Consider the following 24,424-nt stretch of genomic DNA (forward strand, 5'->3'; position numbering starts at 1 on the left):
CAGAGAGGATAGGTGAATTTGAATATAGTATGTATTCAAGTAAAACTAAAGCAATGCTGCACAAAGATATTTAATAAATGCCCACTGATTTAATCAAGGAGACTGTGTAAATACAAGCTTAAGAACTTTTTAAAGAAAGCATTCACTAGAGTACATGTTTAAAATCTAACAAGTCTTGATATTGTACTGAACATTCTAATACTGGTAAATCTTTTAATTAAGCAAAATATATTGTATTTTTATATATTTTACATACATACAAAATATGTAAGTATTCCAATTAGTAAAAGCTGCAAAAACTGACAGAAAAAAGACATGAAGAATTTTATTTAGTTTCTGATAACCTCTCAGTAATTTGAAAAAGCTGAGAATTGAATTTAGGGGAAATATTAATATAGGAATAAGAATATGTGAAATTTAAAAATGTTTAGAAAAAAGATTGGCAGAGGCTGGAGGTGGACAATCTGTCTTATTATACAGTCAGTTTTACAGTAAAGCAAAGAGAATTAGAATAAAAAAGACATTAGACAGTAAAGTTTTAGAATAAAAAGGCAAATACATAGAAAATCCAAAAAATTTAAATATACATGGACTATTAATATATTATAAAGGTTACATTTCAGTTTAGTGGGAAGGATGACTTCATTCCATAAATGAATAAGAACTGACTACCTAAATGGAAATTACAGAATTAGACCTCTGCTTTGCACCATATACCAAAATTAATTGGAATTAATTAGAAAAATTAAAGATTGAAATATATATAAATATATATGAAGAAAAGTAAGAAGAATAGCTGTGACTTTAGAGTGGAAGAAACTTCTTAAATAGGCAGGGAACTTAAAAGACATAAAATAAAAGACCAATCCATATCACTAAATTAAATTTTTAATTTTTAATATAGCAAAAGTCACTAGAAAATGTCAAAAGGTAAATGAGAGGCAGTGATAAAATATTTATAATACATATGATACAAGGTTAACAACCCTAATAAAAATGTATAAAGGATTTTTAATAAAAGCAATAAAATGGGCAAAAGAAATGAACAAAAAATTCATTGAAGAGGAAATGAAAAGAGGACAATAAATGTAAACAAATATCAAGATCGCTACCTCACTTTTGGGGATTACAACTCAAACATCCAAATACCTTTGTGTTTTTATCAGGTTGGCAAAAATTTAAAAGATTTATAACATCCAACACTAGGTGGGGAGTGTACAGTGAAATGTGGCACTCTCACCCACCTTGTTGGGAACATGAACTACAGCAACTTTTTTTTTTTAAGATTTATTTATTTATTTCTTCCCCCTCCCTGTCTGCTTTCTGTGTCCATTCGCTGTATGTTCTTCTGTGTCCGCCTGTATTCTCAATAGGCGGCTCCAGAAACTGATCCTGGGACCTTCCGGAGTGTGTAAGAGGCGATCATTCTCTTGCGCCACCTCAGCTACTTGGTCTGCTGTGTCTTTTAATAGTCTCTCCTCTGTGACTCTTTTTATTGCATCATCTTGCTGTGCCAGTTCTCTGCAAGGGCCAACACTCCTACTCAGGGCAGCACACTCCCTGTGGGCCAGCTTGCCTTCACCAGGAGGCCCTGGGCATCAAACCCCAAACCTCCTATATGGTAGATGGAGGCCAGTTGCTTGAACCACATCTGCTTCCCTGCAACTCTTTTGAGAATTAACACTTTGGACCTAATCTTTTCTACTTCGGATTTGTCCTGCAAATATCAACATTCACACTTTTTTTTTTTCACCCTAGTACTTTTTGAAGCCCTGCCTATAGTGGCTTCTAACTGGAATCACCAGTCTTTTAGAAGGGAGATGATTACGTTTTTATATATCCACAATACAAGAGGGCTTTCCAAAGCTGTTACTTTGTCCCCCTAAACTACTGCTAATGACGTTCCGTAAAAGGCAACCTCCAAATTTAGGGTTATTGTATTGAGTCTTCAAATTTTGAGTGACTGAAGGACTTGTTTTATTTATATACCACAAAGGCTATTTTGCATCAAGGAGACCCCAAAGTGACCTAACTCTATAGCTGGCAGGGCCTCTCCTGCAGTCGTTACTGTTGTCATTCTTCCTCACTACTTATTTTTTTCACCTTCCCATAGTAATTTGAATCCCCCAAGACATACACATGAAGATGAAATAAAGTATTATTTAATTAGAATAGTAACAATACTCTGCTATACAGTAATTCTGAAAAATCTGACCCTGCAGCATGGTACTCATTTTGTAAACTAGCACTCACCTAGAACTGAAGCACATTGCTGGACTGAACTTGTCCTTTTCAGGAGCACATTCCTCCCCTTGGGTTAGCCACATTGAACTTCTGGTAACCCTTCCTGCCTTTCATATTAGACTGATTTTCTTGACCCTCATCTCTTGCCCACACAGTGCCAATACTTGATCCATATGTAGTATGATCCTGGCCCCCCTTTCTTATACTGTTTCCTGAATGTCTGTCTACATTGAAGATAAATTCCTAGCTTTCTCTCTTTTGACTTTCTGCCCTTAAAACACTCCTTATCATTCCCTATCACTATTCTGCCTGTATCTAAGACCACCTCATTTATCTGCTTCCCCTGACTAGTGACCATGCCTGAGATCTTAGAATGAAACTTTTTATTATATTAAACTTCCTACTTACTCAGAACACTAGTAGATTCATATTACGAGGAGTGTATTTTTAGAAGGGACCACATTAAAAGTCTAATTAGAGGCCCAGGCAGGTTCTTATAATGGGACACCTAGCCTAGAAATGGAGCATGTGTGTATGCATATTGAGGGGTAGGATGGAAAGCTGAACTGTTGGTTGATGGAGAAGCAAACACATAAAAAAAGATGCTGCTTGCATGTATCTCAGTCTTGCTTTCATACTTCTTCCTTCAACACCTATTATTAATTAATTATAGACTTAACTCCTCTAATGTAAACACAGTCTTTCATAAAAGGTACATCTTTTAGAGATTAGACAAGGGGAGCAACAAATGGTTCTCCTTCTGTCCCTATTCCTAGCCCTCATCTGCCATCTTCCCTCTGGTCCACCAACTAGGTTACTTTGTGCAAATGTGCAAAAGACAACTAAAAGATGGGGATATAGGACACCCAACTGGTAGGCAAGTTGTTTAATTTTCCTTTCATGAACTCTGTAATATGTGCAAGTTAGTCTCTCCTTGGCAATTCTTTAGACCAGTACTGTCTAGTACAAATATCATGCAAGCCACAAATATAGTTTTCTAGTAGCCACATTTTTAGAAGTCAAAATAAAGAGGTGAAATTAATTTTTAAATAAAATTTATATTTATACCATTCAAACATCAGCATATGTAAAGATGAAATTAATTTTAATAACCAAATGCAATGAATGTCTCAATGATGGAGGAGATTGTTGCTATGGGGGGAGGAGTGGGGTGAGGGTGGTGGGGGGTATATGGAGACCTCATATTTTTTAATGTAATAATAAAAAAATAAAGACAAAAAAATAAATTTTTTAAAAATTTTAATAATATACTTTAAACTGATATAGCAAAAATATCATTTTAACATGTAATCAATATGTTATTAATGAGATATTTCACATTCTTTGTTGGGGGGGGATTAAGTCTTTGAAATCCAGTGTGTAGTTTATACCTATAGCACATCTTGATTCAGACTTGCCACACTTCAAGGGCTCACATGTGACTAGCGGCTACCATATTGGCCAGCACAGCTTTAAAATATGTCACAAACAGTCTTTTTTCAGAATACAGGCTACCATGGGACTTTATTCCCAAAATTCTACTTCCCTGACTTCCAACAAACATTTGAAAGCATGAAACAGTTAATTCTTTTTCCCAACTAACTTTACATCTTAACTATTCCTACTTTCCTCATAATTTTGTTACCACATCCATTTTTACCTCAGTTTTTTTTTTCACTCCTCCTTCTTTAATAATTTTTTTCTTACCCTCTCTGGGCTCTCTTTCCTATAACTCTCAGCAATAGTGGAACTTTGTAACACACTTATCTCTAATTATGATACTAATGCTACAGAATTTTCAAAATAAATACTGTCGATAAATCAAATTAATCCACATTATAAATCACTGGTTATATACAAGTCATAATGAAAATATTGTACAAAATAAATTAAAGGTCACCACCACCCAGAAACTTAAGTCTAAAGTGGGACACAACGAAACTGTTTATTAAAATGTCTAATAATAAAACTCTATTGAATATTTAAAAATAATAATAATAATAAAGCTCTAAAATTGTTCTACTTCTTGCCTCATCGAGCTTCGCTCATTTGATTTTTTTCCTTTTCAGTTTTCTGTCATGTAGTGTAGTGGATTCCAATGCTCCTATATTCAAATTTGAAATGGTGGACAGTAAGGCAATTCCAAATCCTGTACCATTGGTTTTCTAGAAGATGGGTACCGGTGTGTGTACTATAGTCAGAAAGTACCAACATGGATTTTTAGCCAAAGTTTTAAAGTTTAGTATATGCAACTATCCTTGCTGTAATTCTTAATCAAAGTGGAAGAAAAATACATTGTTTTCATTAGCAGTTAAGCATCCTTATTTAGAGAAGAAAGGATTTTTGTTCCAGATATTCCATTTACATCAGTATAAAAATACAATACTGTGTCAAAATTTTCTTCTCTTAATTATTAGTCAGTACTATAATCCAATTGCCAGAATTTAAGAGAAATATATAAAATTTACTTATCATGATATAAATTCTTTCCCATTCGTAACTAAAATATCAACATAATTATTTGTTCTGTATTAATACCATTATGAGTGTATAACCCCATGATACATAAGTATTGATTTACTGTTTGTCGGCAGTGATAATAAATTTCTAAACTTAATTTTATTCAGTGTTCACAAGTGTTTCTTACATTAGCTTACTTAAGCAGGTTTTGTACATCAAATTTTGAACTTGAACCAATATAAACCTAAGGAAAAGTAGGTGGTTGTTTGCCAACAAACATTCCTTTTCCTCAATGTCTCATTCACATTAATGTTTTTAACTTAATTTTAATCTGAGATTTGGTGCTTTTTAAGTCAAATGCACCACCTCCTGGCAGCAGGAAGCACCACCCAAAACAGCAATTTTAGGTCTCTTGTTCCACGGTTGTTTAGATAATATGTAGGTACATTAACTGTGGTGATTGGGAATGATACCATTCCTGCTTTTAGCACACAGATGGGCTCAAAGTTTGCTTGTAGCCTACCTGAGACATGGTATAAGTCAAAGGCATAACAGCATAAAGGTAATGTAAGTCAAAGGTATGAAATGTTTATGTTAACGTTTCTCCTTTTCAGGTTGTTGTTTCACACAAATGGTTGTCTGAATTACTTTTCTTAATTGCTGTCTTTTGGCCTGAAGTGTTTACTTAGAAATCAGAGCCTCTTTATAGTTAAGAGTAACTTGAAATACAGGCATGCACACTGGTAATGCCACCCAGCAAAAATCAAGTAATGAACAACATGTTTGAACCGAATTTTAAAATTCCTTGGATACAATCGCTGGCAATCAAAACTGTTTTCAGTTTATTTTGTATACTTTGAATTTTTAATTCCTCTCAGAGTACTCAAAGGAAATGATTTCTCAACCCAGTTGATAAAGCGATTCAGTTATAATGAAATTGATTCTCACCTGTGTGCTCTGATGGGGGTAAAACTAAACTTCAAATTATCACCAAGGTCCAGGGCACAGAATTACCACTTAGGAAACAGGCACTTGCCTAAATTTAGTTTAGACCCTCAGGGCATTTCTTTAGAAAAAATTCTTTGAGGAGACCAAGTAGTGCAATATGAAGAGCCTGAACTTTAGAACTAAGCAGAATGGGGTTGAAATAATAGCTCTATCACTTACAAGCTAAGTGTGAAGAACACAACCCTCTGAGCTTCACTGTTCATTGATAAAATAGAAAGAATCATAACAACTACCTCATAGGTTTATCTTGAACTTTAAATGAGTGGACTGTTATAATGGTAGTAATGAGTAGGGAGAAGGAACAAAATGTACATTTAACATCCCTTTCCTTCTCTCAGTGGCATGTGGCATTACATGCCTAGTACCTTTAGGCTGATGATCCACTTAGAGTCACACAAGAATTGCTCTTTCTCCCTTTCCTCCTCCCTCCCTTTCCTTTCCTCCCTTCCTTTCTCCCTCCCTCCCTTCCTTCCTTCTTTCCTTCCTCCCTCCCTCCCTCTCTCTCTCCCTTCCTAATAGTTAATGAGTTGAGTATCATTTCATGTGCATATTGGCCATTTGTATATCTTATTTAGAGAAATTTCTATTTAAATCCTTTGCCCGTTTTTAAAAATTGGGTTGTTTGTCTTTTTGTTGTGAGGGTCTGCTTTTTTTGAGGTGTCATGATAGTGAAACAGTTTCTGGGGGTAGTTTTTTGTCTCCATAGGCATCAGATTTTCCTGGTTTCTGTTTTGTTTTAGTAAAATCATTTGTTAAATCACTTGATAGCACAGTGGTTATACAGCTTCATCTATCTAAACATCGCATCACAGACAAATACTAAAAGAAGATCAAGATCAGAGTTTAAAGTCCACTTCTCATCCATGAATCAAAAGTAACAAAATTAAACCAAGAAGAGGTTTCATTCCCAATAAGAAGACATCAGAGATTTATTTGTTTGCATTCTCTATCTTTTAGTAATAATAAAAATTCCAGAGATGTCTGCAGTCATATAAGCACAACATTCCTTCCATTAAACATCATATGTTCCCCTGTAAGAGGCCAATATTTTTCCTGTTTGGCTTTCCTGAGTCACCACATGATCAATTTTAAGAACCTCCCAGGCAAGGAGTTCAATTGCCTGGATGGCATTGTATGACGCTTCTGCTATGCTCCAAATCACAGCAGTAGAATTCTCCCAACTTCCTGAGCCTTTTATAAGACAGAATTGAAGAGAACTGAGGAGAGAGGAAAACAGTCCAGAACTCCCTTGGCTAGATAAGGTATGGGTCTCAAGTCAAACCCCTGTTTTTCTGCTCCTTTAAGTTATCTAAAGATTTCTTTAAGAGGGGAAACTAATGGTCTAAAATAATGCCTGAGTGATTCCAGGCATCGTTTTACCTAGGAAACAAGTCCCTACCAAGTTTGCAGGTAGGAACTAGTAAGATTTTTTTCTTAATATACTTTTTTATTTTTTAAAAGAAACTTGGATTACATAAATGTTACACAAAAAATTTAGGGGATTCCCATATGCCCTGCTCCCTAGCCCTCCCACAATTTCCCACATCAACAACATCCTTCATTAGTGTGGTACATTTGCCATAATTGATGAACACATCTTGGAGCACTAAGCAATGATTATAATTTACATTGTAGTTTTGTTCTCTCCCATATATCTTTTGCAAGTTATTACAAGACATACAATGACCTGTATCTGTCATTGCAAAGTTATTCAGGATAATTTCCAAGTCCTGAAAATGTCCCCGTGTTACACCTCTGAAATGACCTCCTGACTCACTTTGAAGTCTCTTAGCCATAAAAATTCATGTGTCTTTACACTTTTCCCCTTTTGATCAAGGTCTTTTTCCAGTTGCATTACTAGTTGGTGCTTGATAATAATCCCTTGGTGCCAGGGAGGCTCATCCCTGGGAGTCATGTTCCACCTGGGGTGGGATGGGGTGAGGAATAATGCATTTATATGCTGAGTTTTGGCTTAGAGAGAGGCCACATTTAAGCAACAAGGAGGCTCTCAGGAGGGGTGTCAGAGAGGGGGAATGCATGGGAGGAAATTCACCTGGGGCATACCTGTAAGGCATATGAATGTGGTCAAGTGTTCATGGGACATTGTCACAGTGGGTGGAGATCCACACAATAATGAAAGAAATATTTAATTCCCATCCTGGAGAGCTCTGCCACATTTTCTAATAGGACAGCAAGAATCCCCTGAGTACAGGGGCAATGACTAAAGAAGGAGGATGGATCATTGATGGGCCCTTGATTGTGATGACTGTACTTATGAACCTTTACTTTTGAAATTGAAACTTAGCGTAGTATTATAAGGTGCCTAAACATTACCTCCAGTAGACTTTTTGAGAAAAATCTTATTATGCTAAACTATATATAAGATAAAATTAGCCATTTTAACCATGCTTACGGTACAATATAATGGCATTTATTACATTTATGTTGTGCAACCATCACCATTATCTACTTCCAAAACATCACACCAAACATACATTCTGTTCCCATTAATTTAAGCAATAAGTCTCCATTTCTCCCTCTCTCCAACCCCTGGTAACCTCTAATCTACCTTCTGTCTGTATGAATTAGGCTCTAATCTTTATTATTTCTTTCTTTTTGTTTACTTTGTTATTCTGCTCTTCTTTTCTAAGTCTTCAGTGTGAAAAGTTAGATTATTGATTTGAGATCTCTATTATACTGTAGGCATTTACAGTTATAAATTTCCCTCTGAGCACTGCCTTTGCTGTATCCCATAAGTTTTGGTATGTTGTGTTTTTATTTTCACTCATCTCTATGTATATTCTAATATTATTCATTTTTCCTTCTTTGACCCATTGGTTGTTTAAGAGTGTGTTGTTTAATTTCCACATATATGTGAATTTTCCCATTTTTCTTCTATATTGACTCCTAGCTTCATTCCATTGTGGTCAGAGAAGGTATTTTATGAAATTTAAATCTTTTAAAATGTATTGAGACTTGTCTAGTGGCTTAATATGATCTATCCTGGAGAATGTTCCATATGCAAATCAGAAGAATATTTATTCTACTGTTGTTTGCTGGAGTGTTCTCTATACATCTGTTAGGTTTAGTTGGTTTATGGTGTTGCTGAAGTTGTCTATTTTCTTGTCAATTCCTGTCTATTTGTTCTATTCATTATTGAAAGTGGTGTATTGCGGTATGCAAATATTATTGTAGAGTTGTCTATTTCTTTCTCCAGTTCTGTCAATTATTGCATCATATATTTTGGGGTCCTGTGGTTAGGTGCCTAAAAGTTTACAATTATTTTAGGAGATACCAGGGATTGAACCCAGGCCCTCATACATGGGAAGCAGGTACTCAACCACTGAGCTACATCTGCTCCCTGAAAGTTTACTATTGTTTATATTTTCTTGATGACTTGACACATGTCAGCTCACTTTTGGTTACTATTTGGATGTAATGTTCCCCCCATATTTTCACCTTCAACCTCAAGTGACTATCTTATAGACATCATATAGTCGGATCATGGTTTTAAAATTTTTTTTTTAAGATTTATCTTTTATTTATTTTTCTCCTCTTCTCTACTCCCCCCCCCCCCCCCCCGCCCAGTTGTCTGCTCTCTGTGTCCATTCGCTGTGTGTTCTTCTCTGGGAATCTGTGTCTCTTTTTGTTGCATCATATTGCTGCATCAGTTCTCCGTGTGTGTGCAGCACCAGTCCTGGGCAGGCTGCACTTTTTTTTGCGCTGGGCGGCTCTCCTTATGGGGCGCATCCCTTGCGCGTGGTGCTCCCTATGCACTGGGCATGGGCCAGCTCACCACACGGGTCAGGAGGCCCTGGGTTTGAACCTTGGACCTCCCATGTGGTAGGCAGATGCCCTATCCATTGGGCCAAATCTGCTTCCCGTGGTTTTTAAAAAATATATATTTTGTCTATCTCTGGCTTCTAATATTTTTTAAAGATTTATTTCCTTTTTTCCTTTATTTATCCCCCCTCACCTCAGATGGTTCTCTCATGGTTTGCTTGCCTTCTCATTGTTCTGCTCATTGTTTGCTTGCCTTCTCCAGGAGCCACTGGGAACCAAACCCAGGACCTCCCAAGTGAAAAGCAAGGGCCTAACAGTCTGAGCCACATCTCTTCCCTGTGGGCTATGGTGTCTGCTGGCTTGTGGCATCTGCTTGTTGCAGTAGGGGTGGCATCTAGCTCATTACAGCAAGGGTGGTGTCTAGTTCTTTGTGTTGGGGGTGGCATCTAGCTCATTGCAGTGGGGGTGGTGTCTGCTTGTCTTCTTTTAGAAGGCACTGGGACCTGAACCTGGGACCTCCCTTGTGTAGGCAGGCACCCAACTGGTTGAACCACATCTACTTCCCTATCTGGATTTTGATTAGAGAGTTTAATCCTTTTGTATTTAAAGAAATTACTGATAAGGAAGGCCTTCTGCCATTTTGCTCCTTGTTTTGTCTGTCTGATAAGATTTTGCCTCTCATTTCCTCCATTACTGCCTTCTTTTATTGTATTGATTTTTCTTTCTTTCTACATCTTGTATCTCCCTCAGGAAAAAATAAAAAGCACTAATGAGAGTCTATGCCATCCTATGGAGAACTTCAATCTTTGGTTACAGAATTAAGAGCTCCTGGATTCAGTCCCACAAGTTCTCTTTGAAATGAAATATTTAATTTTTTTTTTTAGTGAATCATTTGCACTCCTTTCTTATTTCATTTTGTATATATCTTTTAGATATTTTCTTTGTGGTTGCTTTGGGGATTACACTTCATTTCCTAAATTTATAACATTCTAGTTTGAATTTTCAGCAATTTAACTTCAATTGCATACAAAATTTCTGCTCCTATACAGCTTTGCCTCTGTTTATGCTGCTTTTTGGTCAAAAATTATATCTTTATACAGTGTACTCATTAATATAAATTTATAATTATGTTTTATGTATTTATATTTTAAATCACATAGGATATAAAAAGTGAAGTTACAAACCTAAAAAATACAATAATGCTGGTTTTTATATGTGCTCATTTTGTTACCTCTACCAGAGATCTTTACTTCTTCACATGACTTTGACTTACCAATTAGTGCTCTTTCTTTTCAACCTGAATGACTCCCCTCAGCATTTTTTGTAGGGCAGGAGTAGTAGTAATGAATTCCCTCAGCTTTTGTTTATTTGAGAATGCCCCCAATTTCCTCCTTATTTTTGAAGGGCACTTTTTTTCAGGTATAGAATTCTTGGTTGGCAGATGTCCTGTTGTTGTTTTTAATCTCAGCACTTTAAATATGTCATCCAACTGCATTCTGACTTCCATCAGTTCTGATGAGAAATCCACTATTAATATTATTGAGGGTCCCTTGTATGTGATGAGGTGCTTCTCTCTTGCTGCTCTCAAACTTCTCTCTTTGTCTTGGTTTTTACCACTCAATTATCATGTGTCTTGGTGTGGACTTCTTTGAGTTTATCCTACTTGGAGTTTGTTGAGCTTCTTGAATGTGTAGATTCATGTCTTGAATTCAAAATGGGAAAGACTCAGCCAGTATTTGCTTAAATATTCTTTCTGCTCCCTTTCTGTTTTCTCCTTCTAGGACTCCCATAATGCATATGTTCATCTGCTTGGTGGTGTTCCACAGGTCCCTTAGGCTCTGTCTCTTTTTCTTCATTCTTTTTCTTTCTATTCTTCAGACTGAATGTTTTTGATTGTCCTATCTTCAAGTCAGCTGTTTCATTCATTTGCTTGATCAAATCAGCTGTTGAAAACTGTGGTGAATGTTTCATTTCATTACTGTAATTTTCCACTCCAGATGTTCTGTTTGATTTCTTTTAATAATTTCTGTCTCTTTATTGATATTCTTTTGTTCATATTTTATTTTACTATTTTTTAAAAGTTCTTTGTTTGCTGTTTCCTTCAGAACTTTCTGCATATTTCAGTTTTTAAAAAGTCTTTGCCCATTAAGTCCATAGTCTGTGCTTCTTCATGGATGATTTATGTTCATTTATTTGTGGTCCTTTGAATGGCACATACTTTCCAGTTTCTTTGTATGCCTTCTGAATTTTTTGTTGAAACCTGGATTTTTGAATATTATAATATGGTAACTCAGAATATCAGGGTACACTGTCTTTTTTGTTGTTGCTGAAAACTGTCCATAGTCTGTTTGTTTAGTGATTTTTCTAACGTATTTTTGTAGAGACTATATTTCTTGTCATCTGTGGTCATTGTTGTCTCTAATCCTGTAGCTTATGGTCAGCTAGTGTTTTGACAGAGATTTCCTTGAACACCAGGAGCTAAAAGACAAAAACAAATTAAACAAGTAAAAAGAAACCAACTAATGAGCAAAAAATACCCCTACCTGTCTCAGTCTTTGAAGGTTTGTTCAGTGCAAGGGTACCTCTTCAACATTTAGCCAGGTTTCTACTGAGTCCAAAGATCAGCCCAATGTGAAATCTTAGGGTTTTCACAGCATGTGTCTTGCCCTGGAAGTGCGTGTGATTTTCTAAATTTCCCAGTATACACAGGTGATTTTAAATGCTCTAATTTCCCAAAGAAACTCTCCCCAGCTTTTCCTTCCAGGATATAAGTAGTCTATTGAATGTCTTAACTGTAGCCTTTTGCTTCAGGAGGCCGTGTACTGATCATTTGTTTTACAGTGTTTTGATCAATGCTTAACACTTTCCTGCTGCAATCAGCTCACAATAGTTTGGCTTGAAGGGAAGGCAATGCAAAACTTTACAAAATAAAGGGACAGAGAGAGAGACACACAAGAGAGGAGATAAAGATGGGACCAGGGACTCACAGCTTCTGGAACTGAGAGCCTTGACCCTAGTTTCCACCTCGTATTTATTGGAAACTACCAAGCAGCTGTTTGCTCTCAGAACTGCAACATCATCTACAATCATAGGGAACAACTGCAACATCTAACAACTGCAACGTCTACAATAGAACAGGTGTAACGTTTACAATAAGGAACAGGTAAGCAGTTTCCCACAACATTTCCCCCTTTTTGTTTTTGCAAAGTCTATGCAAATGACGTTTCACTGATTAACAAAGCTTCCTGCATGATATTTTCACTTTGACGTTTGGACAATATTCATTAAATTTTTTCTCAATACATTCAATCCCAGAATTGTTCAAACTTAAAATAAGAGATTTATATATACATTCAACAAGGTACATTTATATATCACTTACAGTTCATCAAATTACTTAAGTACACAATACATTACATTATTAAAATTCTGATTAGTATGAAAGCATTTTATACATAATCCATAACTGCAACCACAAACAATAAGACTTCCAACTAGCAGACATTTAATAAATAGACTTCCATTTCTCATGGGCTTAAGATTCCCAACTAACAAGGCTGTATCGGCCAGTACTCGATAAAAAACAATCTCATTTTCCCCAGTTTATATAATGCACTTAGCATCTTCACTGGACCTGGGACCACATCCAATACACAGGCTAAATCAATGTCCACCTTCTCCCTCTTTTTTTGTATTTTTTTAAAGCAGCCTGCTGGAAGTCCTCCTACTCCCATGAAGGCTCTTTCCTAATTAACATCTCAGTAAGGGATAAAAGATTTTTAGTGTTCCAATATTACAAATTCTATTTACATGAAAAAAACATTGTACTTTATCAATTACAGCAGAGAGTATAGTTTCGTATTACCCAAGCATTTAAGAATTTGATTGAGCAGCAGGGACCTTACAGCTCGTCCCAATTGTTTGCCTTTTCCAGGCCTTAAAATATCATTGTCCCTGATGTTTCTTAGTAGGGTCACTGCCACAGGTTTTCTTCTATGCAGCCAGATTCATTGCCATCAGGCCAGGGCAAAAAGCCTTAAAGAACTACAAAATTCCATTGTTGACCTTTTCACGTAGTTTTTGTACTTTTTGTATTCATTCAGGCTTGTTTTACTTTGACAAAGCACATCTCCTGAATGCTACCACAATACGTTTACAACTTGCTGTATACATACTAGTTCTGTCCCACATATTTCCATATTAACCATTTTATTTTAGGGCAAAATATACCTTATAACATTTCAGTTAGAATTCCCACAAACTTTTTACCTTTTTCAATATTCTCTGAACTTTTATATCTTTCTGCCATTTCTGATTTTATAAAAATATCCATTTTAAGACAAAATACACCTTATTACATTTCAGTTAGCATTTGCACAAACTTTTTACCTTTTTCAATATTTGCTTAACTTTTATGTCTTTCATTTTAGCCTTCCTTTCTCTTTTATCTTTCTTCCTTCCTTTTTATTTTTCTTTTCCCTTTTCTCTCTTTTGTCCTTTTTCTCTTTTTTCTTTTCTCTTTTTTCCTTTCTCTTTCTCCCATTTTCTCTTTCCTTTCTCTTCCTTTTCCTATTTTTTTCTTCCTTTTTCTTTCAATCTCTTTTTCCTCTTTTTCTTTCTTTTTTCTTTTTTCCTTACTTTTCTCTCATTTTTCCTTGCTTTTCTCTTTCTATCTCTTTTTCTTTTCCTCTCCATCTCTTTTTTCTTTCTTTTCCCCATCTCTTTTTCTCATTCTTTTCCTCTCTATCTCTTTTTCTCTTTCTTTTTCCTTCCTTTCTCTTTCTTTCTGGGCACCTGCCTTGCTCTGGACACTTGTCCTTCTCTTTTTCTTTTTTTCTTTCACACACACTGAAACAATTACAATACACACACTGACATTGAACAGACAAACATAAAAACAGTTCCAAATCTATTAATCTAGAATTTCTTCATTGTTTCCTTTTATAATTCAATATTTCTTTTCCCATTTTCCTCCTCTCAATTTCCTTCTTAATCTGTCCCCAAGTCATACTTGCTTTATGATGCCATGCTTGAACAAGTCCTGTAGTTTAGATACTTTGATGTAAAACCATTCTAGTCTTCGGAATGAGATCCAGCCATGCAGTTTCCAGCATTTGTCTCTCTATCTGAGTAACTAGAGTTTTCATGTTCCACAGGAATTTTTGTTGTCTCTTGGCATCCATGGCATGGCTCCATCCGTCAAGCTGGCACCCACACAGGATGTTCTCTGTCTCCTGGGGAAATACATGCAAACCCTTAAGGACTTCAAAGGCTTTCCAAACCATTCAGGGCTCTGCACCATTACACCAACTTTAGTTTCGCTCAAGGTGATTCTTCTTCCCTTCGGGCCCCTGTTTGGGCCACCAGTTGCTACAAGTCTTCTTTCCTTCGTGCCCCACAGTGGGCACCAGTTGCTGCAGCCTCTTCCCTTTCAAGTCCCTGGTCAGGCACCAGTTGCTGAGCTTCCCTTCGTGCCCTATGTTGGGCACCAGTTGCTGCAATCAGCTCACCTATAGGTTTGCTCGAAGGGAAGGCAATACAGAACTTACAAAATAAAGGGACAGAAAGAGAGACACAAGAGAGGAGATAAAGATGGGACCAGAGGACTCACAGCTTCTGGAACTGAGAGCCTCTACCCTAGTTTCCACATCATATTTATTAGGAACTCCAAAACAGCTGTTCCTCATAAGCAGGGCAACGTTTACAATAATAGGGAACAACTGCAACATCCAAATAGAACAGGTGTAACAATTACAATAAGGAACAGGTAAGCCAGTTTTCCACAACACTTTCCCACGTTGAATGAATTCTGAGATAGGTGAAACAGAAATGAGTGCCTTCTATCAGTCCTTTAGGTAGCCACTAGACACATATACAATGATTTTCAAGAAAGGTCTGCTCTGACCCCTCCAAAACCAGGGACCTGGGTCTCACACAGGGAACTTGGGTTGACACCTTCAAGACTGCTGCTATGTCATGTTATCCAGGACACCTACTGATTTATTACAAGAAACAGTGTTGGGCATCTCCTAAAGGAAAAAATATATAAGCCCAAGAGTCACTTGTGTGTATGCTTTAGCTAATTCATGAATAAATTATAGCCATGTGTTAGACTCATACTGAGTGACTAAAAATGAGAAAAACAATATCAAGAATAAGGGCTTTAAAGAAAAATAGAAGGTATATGATAGGAAAGGAAGCAGTAAAACTGTTTCTTTGCAAAAATTATTGTCCATGTAGAAAATATGAAAGAATCTACAAACAAGCAACTAGAGAAAGCTAGCAACTAGAACTAATACCTGAGTTTGAAAAGTATTCTGGATACAAGCTCGATACACAAAATAAATTGTATTTCTATATAATAGCAATGGATATTAGAAATTAAATTTTGTAAGATACTATTTATATCTCATATGATATCAAAAAATATGAAATACATAGGGATGAATCTAACAAAAGTATACAGACTTGTACACTAAAAACTATGAAGCATTGTTGAAAGAAATTAAAGAAAACTTAAATAAATGTTAACATTCTGTTCCTGGGCTAGAAGACTCAATAAACTGACAGAAACAATGTTGAAGGATTATGTCTACCCTATTCAAGATTTATTATAAAACTACAATAATCAAGAGAATGTGGTACTCATATCAAGATAGAAAAATAGATCAATGGAACAGAATAAAAAGCCCAGGATTAGATCCACATGTTCTTGGACAACTTATTTTTAACCAAGGTGCAGAGACAATTCAGTGGAGAAAGGATTGTCTTTTCAATAAACAGTACTAAAAAAATTGAACCTCAACATATAAGAAAATGAACTTTGATCCATACCTTCTACAATATGTAAACATAACTCAAAATGGATCATAGATCTAGATGCAAAATCTAAAGCAATGAAATTTCTGGTAAAACATAAAAGGAAATTTTTGGGACCTTGAATTAGGTAAAGATTTCTTGGACAATAACAAAAACATGAAATTATAAAAGAAAAAAGCAATGAATTATACTTCATCAAAAAAAATCTGCTCTTCAAAATAACTATGAAGAAAATGGAAAGCAAGCAGAGACTGAGAGAAAATGTTTGTGAATCTGATAAAGAACTTGCCTCCAGAGTATATAAAGAACATTAAAAACTCAATAATAAGAAAACCATCCAATTAATACATGGGCAAAAATTCAGATAAACATAATATATATAATGAAGTATGACAATAAAAAGAAATAAACTATTGATGCACACTCTTATTTCAAGAATGAGTCTCAAGATAATTATGCTGCATGAAAGAAGGCAGTAGAAAAAGAACACCCCAAGTGTCAGTGTTAATATCTTCATTTGGAAAGATGTACCATGTTTTTCTAAGGTCTTAGCATTAGGGAAGGCTGGATTAAGGGTATAAAGGGATTCTCTGGACTACCTTTATAACTATTCATAAATCTATATTTATTTATATTTTATAAACATTTTCAAAATGAATAATACTCCATATAATGGAATACTACAATAAAAATAAATGAACTTTTGGTATATGATATTATTTCAAGAATGAATCTTGAAATAATTATGCTGAATGAAAGAAGTCAAAGGAGAATACATACTGTATAATACCACTACATAAAATTCTAGAAAATGAAAACTAATTTGTGGTGATAGAAAGCAGATGAACCTGGGGATGGGACAGGAGGCAGTGAGGACTTTGAGAAAGAGAACACAAAGGGGCATATGGAATGTTTGGGGGTAATGTATATGTTCATTGTCTTGATGGAATATGGTGATGGTTTCATAGGTGTGTGTGTGTATATATATATATGCCAAAATGTACCATATCGTTTTGATGAAATATGTGTGTCTTATTTTATGTCAATTATACTTCTATGAAGTTGATACAAAAAATAAAGAGTAGGAGCTTTATAGGTAACTGCATTAGCTTCCAATGGATGTTGTAACAAATACCACAAATTTAGTGGCTTAAAACAATGGGAATTATTTTCTTATAGTTCTAGAGGCAAAAAGTCCAAAAACAGCTTCACTGGGCTAAAGTTAAGATGTTGGCAGGGCTGGTTCCTTCTGGAGGCTCCAAGGAAGACTACATTTCCTTGGCACTTCCAGTTTCTAGATTTGTATTCTTTGCATTCCCTGGTTCATGGCCCATTCTTTCCTCTTCGAAGCTAGCATCCTAGCATCTTCAGACATCTCCCTACTTCATTTGTCATTTGGCCTTCTCTTTGTTGTAGATCACCCTCTGCCTCTCTCTTATAAGGACACTTGTGATTACACTAATGCCCTAATAATTCAGGATAATCTAATTTCAAGATCCTTAACTCAATCACATGTACAAGTCCATTTTGTCATATAAGGTAACACAGGTTCTGGGGATCAGGATGTGGATATCTTTTGTAGGGACATCATTCCATCTATCATAGTAATATAGTTAAATATAGGCTTCAAACAGCAAAAAAGGAAAGAAGTTAGGAAAGTGTTGGGGATTGAGTCATGTCCCCCACAAAAGATATATCAAGTCCTGACCACTGGTCCTGTGGGTGTGAGCCCATTTTCAAATATGACCTTTGAAGATATTATTAGTAAGGTATATAATTATTTATTAATAGAATCTTCAAAAGTCTTATTTAGATAAGGACAAATTCAACCAGAGTGGACCTTAGTCCATATTAGTGGAGACCTTAAAAGCAGAGGAAATTCAGATGTAGTCAGTAAAGACAGAAGAAAAAGTCAGAGAGAGAGGTCACCATTGTCATCACCAGAATGCTACAGACTCTGGAGAAAGCACGGCCTTACCAACATCTTGGCTTTGGACTTTTAGCCTCCAAAACTATGAAACAATAAATTCTTCTTGTTTAACTCATCCTTGTGTGGTATTTGTGGTAGCAGCCCTGGAAAAATAAGAAAGTAAAGAACAAAAGAATAGATGAAAACTTGACTATCTGTGGCTCTTGGGGAGAACTTTTCTACATTTCATGTAGTGATTTTATTTAGTCTTGGGTATAAGTTATCTTCTTCTGAAGGTTTCTACTTCTGGAGGTTCCTGAGATACCTCAGCTTGGAGGTTCCATTATGGACTCTTTCTCAGTGATTCAATAATTGTTGATTCTTTAAAAAAATTTTTTTTCCACTTAATTTTATTATATATTTTATCCCTTATATATATATTTTTATTAGAAAAGTTGTGAACTTACAAAACAATCATGCAAATGTACAGTTGATTCTGTTTTAATTGAGAAACATGAATCTAAAAATCAATCCCGTGAAGTTTCATTGCTGTGCTAGTTGTTAGTAATACCACATAGGATCCTTAGCATTAGGGTTTGAGAGCTATTTTTCTATCACATCTTTTTCAGATGATTAGGTCTCTAGGTACTAGATCATACAAAGGTTGTTTAAAAGGATGTAGAAAAAGGGCCTGCTTATATGTACTGATAATAAGACTAGGTATTTGTGTGGGCCTCCTTGCAGTAGTACGAAAACTAGATTTAGAGGTGATATTCCTAGATGAATTGACCGGCCTACTACTAACTCATAAGTGGAGGATCAATGAGCCACACATGGAATTGATCTCTCTGATATTGTGATAGCATTGATTATTTCATAATTTAGCCCATAGAATTCAAGTCTCTGGGAGTTTTGTCAATTGAGTTTTAGAATTTCATTTGTTTTGTCTATCGTTTCTGAAGATTGGATGTGATAAAAATAGCGAAGTTTCTTTTAAGTGGCAAAGTTTTGCAACTTTTTAATAATAGTGCCATTAAAATAGTTTCCTTGGGGAAGTTGTTACTTGGTGGGTGTAGGGTGTTTGCAAATTTGGGGGAAAGTAGATGCCCCATCACTAGTGAGATGGGTGTTCCCCAAATTGAGAACACAAAAAACAAGTGGGTATTTTTGCCACAGTTAAAGCCACCACTCTTTTCAATCTATCCCAAGAATAAGCAAACGATGTCCAGGACATATGCAAAATGCCTTTATGAGGGTATTTGCTTGAAGCACATTTGGAGGTTTTCAAAGGGAACTTGAAGTTTGGGCTCCAGCTCATGCTCTACCTTTAAAGTTTTACAGGATTATGCTGGTGAAAGATGAGATATGAACCAGAGTTCTCAGCAATTTTAGCAATGTTTTCCCATCAATCCTGATTGAGTACAGTGGCTGTTTTAGTTCCTAGGCTGTGTAAGCAAATATTGTGAAATGGTTCAGTGTAAACAATGGAAGTTTATTCAATCATTATTTTGAGGCTGAGAAAATGTCCAAATCAAGGCATCATCAAGCTGATGCTTTCTGGGAAATGCAAATCAAAGCCACAATGAGATGTCATTTAATGCCCACTAGGATGGCTATTATTAAAAAAAAAACTGACCATAACAGTATTGGCAAGGACATGAATAAATTGATATGCTTGTATGTTGCTGGTAGGAATGTAAAATGGTACAACCACTGTGAAACCAGTTTGTTATTTCTCAGAATGTTAAGCATAGACTAACCTAATGATCTGGCAATTCTATTTCTAGGTACATGCCAGAAACAACAGAAAACAGGGACTTGAACAGATATTGGTATACCAGTATTCACAGAAGCATTATTCACACTAGTCAAAAGGTCTAAACAACTCAATGTAGCACTTAGCTCACTGTTATGGTCAGAGAGACCCGCTCCAATGGGAATCTCAAGTAACTCCTAAGGAGTGCGCTGTCCAAGGTCTTGGGTCTTGGCGATAAGGACGTCTTGATTAGTTCTGGGTAGAAGAAGATTGTCAAATACCGACTTCCTGAAAATTTTACCAAAGTAAATTGTTGATAAGACAAGGCTGAGTTTATTCTTACTGTGGTAAAGGAGAGTGTTAACCTTGACAGGTTCTTAGTAATATCTCAATGTAGGGAGGGCAAAGTCAGGATATTTAGGAGGTTTTGGAGGATTGTTTAAGGTATGTAGTTCAATGTGATGCCTTGATATAATTGTTTAGGATTTGGTGGACATAGCAGGACCAGAGTTATGAAGCAAGAGCTTTGAAGAGTCTTGGGAATCAAATAGTCATTTGATGCTATCTGCTGAAAAAGTTATGCTCATCTAGATGGGTTTTCAGGAAGTTCCTGAACTGACTGAAAAGTTATTTGTGGCATAAGAATAGACATATAGATCAATGGAATTGAATTGAGAGTCCAGAAATAAAGCGTTACATTTATGATCAATTGGTTTTTGACAAAGATTCCAAGATAATTCAATGGGAGAAAGAATAATCTTTTCAATCAATGGTGTTGGGAAAATTGGATATCCACTTGCAAAAGGATGAATTTGGATTCTAACCACATATCATATGTAGTAATTAACTCAAAATATATTGTAGAACTAAATATAAGGACCAAAACTATTAAACTATTAGAAGAAAACAGGAATATATTCTTTTTTTAAAAAGATTTATTTTTGTTTATTTCTCTCCCCTCCCCCCCCCAGTTGTCTGTTCTCTGTGTCTATTTGCTGTGTGCTCTTCTTTGTCCACTTCTGCTGCTGTCAGTGGAATCTGTGTCTCTTTTTGTTGCATCTTCTTGCTGTGTCAGCTCCCCGTGTGTGTGGCGCCATTCCTGGGCAGGCTGAAATTTCTTTCGCACTGGGCGGCTCTCCTTACGGGGTGCACTCCTTGCGCGTGGGGCTCCCCTACACGGGGGGCACACCTGTGTGGCACAGCACTCCTTGCACACATCAGCACTGTGCATGGGCCTGCTCCACACGGGTCAAGGAGGACTGGGGTTTGAACCACGGACCTCTCATATGGTAGACAGACACCCTATTCACTGGGCCAAGTCGCTTCCCAGGAATATATTCTTCAAGACCTTGATTTAGGTGATGATTTCTTATATAAAACAACAAAAGCACAAGTGATAAGAGAAAAATTTGATAAATTGGACTTATCAACTTAAAAAACTTTACATTTTCTAAAACATCACTAATAAAATTAAAAGACAACCCATAAACTGTGGGAGAAAATATTTGCAAGTCATACAATTTGATAAGGGATTTATACCTTGAATATATAAGAACTTACAACTTCACAGTGAAAAACAAATAACCCAAATTAAAAATGGACAATTGTTTTGGACTTTCTCCATGAAAGAATGCTCAATATCATTTGTTAGTTGGGAAATACAAATGAAAAGTACCAACTAAAATGGTTATAATAAAAAAGATAGATAATAAGTATTGGCAGGAATGTGAAGAAAATGGAATCCTTACACATTGATGTTGGGAATATAAAATGGTGCAACTACTTTAGAAAACAGTTTGGCAATATCCTAAAATGTTAAACACAGGGGTACCATATGGCTCAGCAATTCTACTCCTAGGTATCTGCTTAAGAGAAATGAAAATATGTACACAGAGAGACTTGTATGATTCATTATAGCCAAGAAGAGGAAACAACACAAATTTCCACCTACTTATAAATGGATAAATAAAATGTAGTAGACAAAGTAGCTTAGTGGTTGCCTAGGGCTGTCAGGGGGAAGATGGGGACTGACCACAAATGGATATGTGTTTCTTTTGGGGGTCTTTGATTAGATTATTTCATTAAGGCATGACCCAAGGTCAGTCTTAATCCTTTTACTGAGGTCCTTTATAAATGGGATGAATATGGAGAAAGACATGGAGGCAGAAAGTTAAGAAGCCAAAATCAACAGAACCTGGGAGGGATAAAGCCATAGGAACTCAAAGAGGAACCCACAGAAGCTGAGATAAAGCCACAGATGAAGCAGCCAGAAGGTGAAAACAATGGAACCCCAAGGAGAAGGCAGAGACCAGCAGAGGCTGGTATTTGCCTTCCCATGAGATAGACAGGTCCAGTATTCTAACGGCCAGTCTTTGAGGTATGTCACCTTGACTTGGATACTTTTCTCAGCCTCAGAACTGTAAGCCTGCAAGCCAATAAGACCCTATAGTAAAAGCCAACCTATCTCTGATAAATTGTTTTTGGCAGTTTTGGCAAATGAAAACACAACTTTTTTACTACTATGAAAATATTGTGATGAATATTTGCTAACAAGTCACTGTGTGAATACCTATTTTCATTTCTCTTGGGTAGATACTTATGAGTTGAATGCTGGGTCATATGGTAATTCTATGCACCACTTTACATTCCCACCAACAATGTGTGAGGGATCCAATTTCTCTACATACTTGTCAATACTTGTTATTGTCTCTCTTTTTGATATTTGTTTCTTAAAGACATATTGACTGATTTAAGACTGAGTCAACTGGCAATGGGCATTTGATCTTTGAGAGAAAAGGTCAGTAGAATCCCTGGAAATATTTAAATGATCTCTCTCTTTTCTTTTTTTGATTGTGTCTAAGTACTTTACAGGTAAATTAAATACATGAATGATGTGAGTCCTTCTATGTGTCCTCCCCAACCCTGTGGTGGATTGAACTGCGTACCCCAGTTTGGACATGTTCTTGGTCTTTGTCCTCATTCTGGTGAGTGTGGACTCATCATAAATAAGGTCTCCTCAAGATGTCACTTCAGTTAAGGTGTGCCCTAACTGACACAGGTTGGGTTTTAATTCAGATTAATAGAGTCCTTCATAAGCAGAGCGAAAGTCAGACAGAAAGAACCCAAAGGGAGCAGCCAAGAGCTAGATGTCAACGGAACCCAGAAGAGAGAGAAGAGGACCCATGTGCATTGCTCTGTGACAGAAAAGCCAAAGATCAAGGGCAGCCAGCCCCAGAATGCCATAGTCTGCAGAGTAAAAGCATCACTTTGCTGACATCTTGGACTTCTCCTAGCTTCAAAACTGAGTCCATAAGCTCCCTTTGTTTAAGGCAATGCGCTGCAAGTTGTTTCAACATCTGGGTAACTAAAACACCCCCTTTTAAACTCTCTCCCGCTAGTTCATCAACCAATATTGGTGAAAATTTCTTCACTCTTCTAAACTAGCCCATATACTAGATTTGGAAACCACTATTTTAAAGCATCTTCCACAACTAAGATTTTATGATTCTCTCTCTTATTCATTCTTTCTTAGTGCTTTTCTTTTCTGAACTTCCTGACATGTTCTCTAGTTGACAAATGTATCTTTATTACCTTGGGGAAAATTAAAATTTTAATAGCAGGCACAAATGCAAATTTTACTATTTTTAGACTTCAGCTAAGTCTCTAAAGAATAAAATACTAGGGCTGTGAAAGGATAAAAACACATAATTAGTGTCAAAGCAAAGATAAGTCACTGGAAGGGATGCAGATGTGCCCAATCTCTTCTAAGGTCCCTCCTTAGACCTTCAGGATACCCACCTCTGCCATGAGACTTTGCTGAACATCCAATTTAATGCAATGTATGTATACCTTCCTCTTATTACAGGACACTAGTAAGCTTCTTTCTCTATTGGATGATGGGGTCCTTTTACCTCCTAGAGCTCCTCTAAGTTTGGCAGTGTAGAAGGGAAAGCCCTGATTGCATCAGAGGGTGTCAAAAAAACAGGGAAACCTCCTCTGATTATAATCATTTAGTAAATATTTATACCAAGCCCTCCAGACTCTGACTGTGCTATGACTTTAGGACAGTGAAATTTTAGGCAAATAACGTGTTATAAAAATTATAATCTGGTAGATTTTGCAATAAATATTCATTAAATTTATTGTTTACAATACTCTTGAATAAAAGTTTCACTTTTTTATCATCTATTTGAACAAATTAATGTCAACAGCCCTTGTCAATGTTTTTACACTGTAACGATGCTCTTTAAAAACTATTAAACATTCTGCTAAATAAATTCCATACTTCTTCATTTGCCTTTTGAAAGAGTAAAGTCAGCAGGAGGGACGTTCTTGCCAGCATCTATTCAGGATCCCTCCTGTTACCCTTCTTTTGCCTCCACTCAACCCTTGCTAACCCTTTCTAACATTTCATTTCCAAAGGGAAGATGTAAATAAAAATTTTT

General features: G+C 36.2%; 1 non-coding gene across 1 annotated transcript; it reads right to left on the minus strand.

Moving 5' to 3' along the window:
• Positions 1-10,228: 10,228 nt before the first annotated feature.
• On the minus strand, positions 10,229-10,360 carry LOC111760462 (small nucleolar RNA SNORA25). The gene has a single exon (XR_002794139.1). It is a non-coding gene; the product is annotated as a small nucleolar RNA SNORA25 (small nucleolar RNA).
• Positions 10,361-24,424: the final 14,064 nt, after the last annotated feature.

The sequence above is a fragment of the Dasypus novemcinctus genome, chromosome 3, assembly GCF_030445035.2.
Source record: "Dasypus novemcinctus isolate mDasNov1 chromosome 3, mDasNov1.1.hap2, whole genome shotgun sequence".
Classification (NCBI taxonomy): Eukaryota; Metazoa; Chordata; class Mammalia; order Cingulata; family Dasypodidae; genus Dasypus; species Dasypus novemcinctus.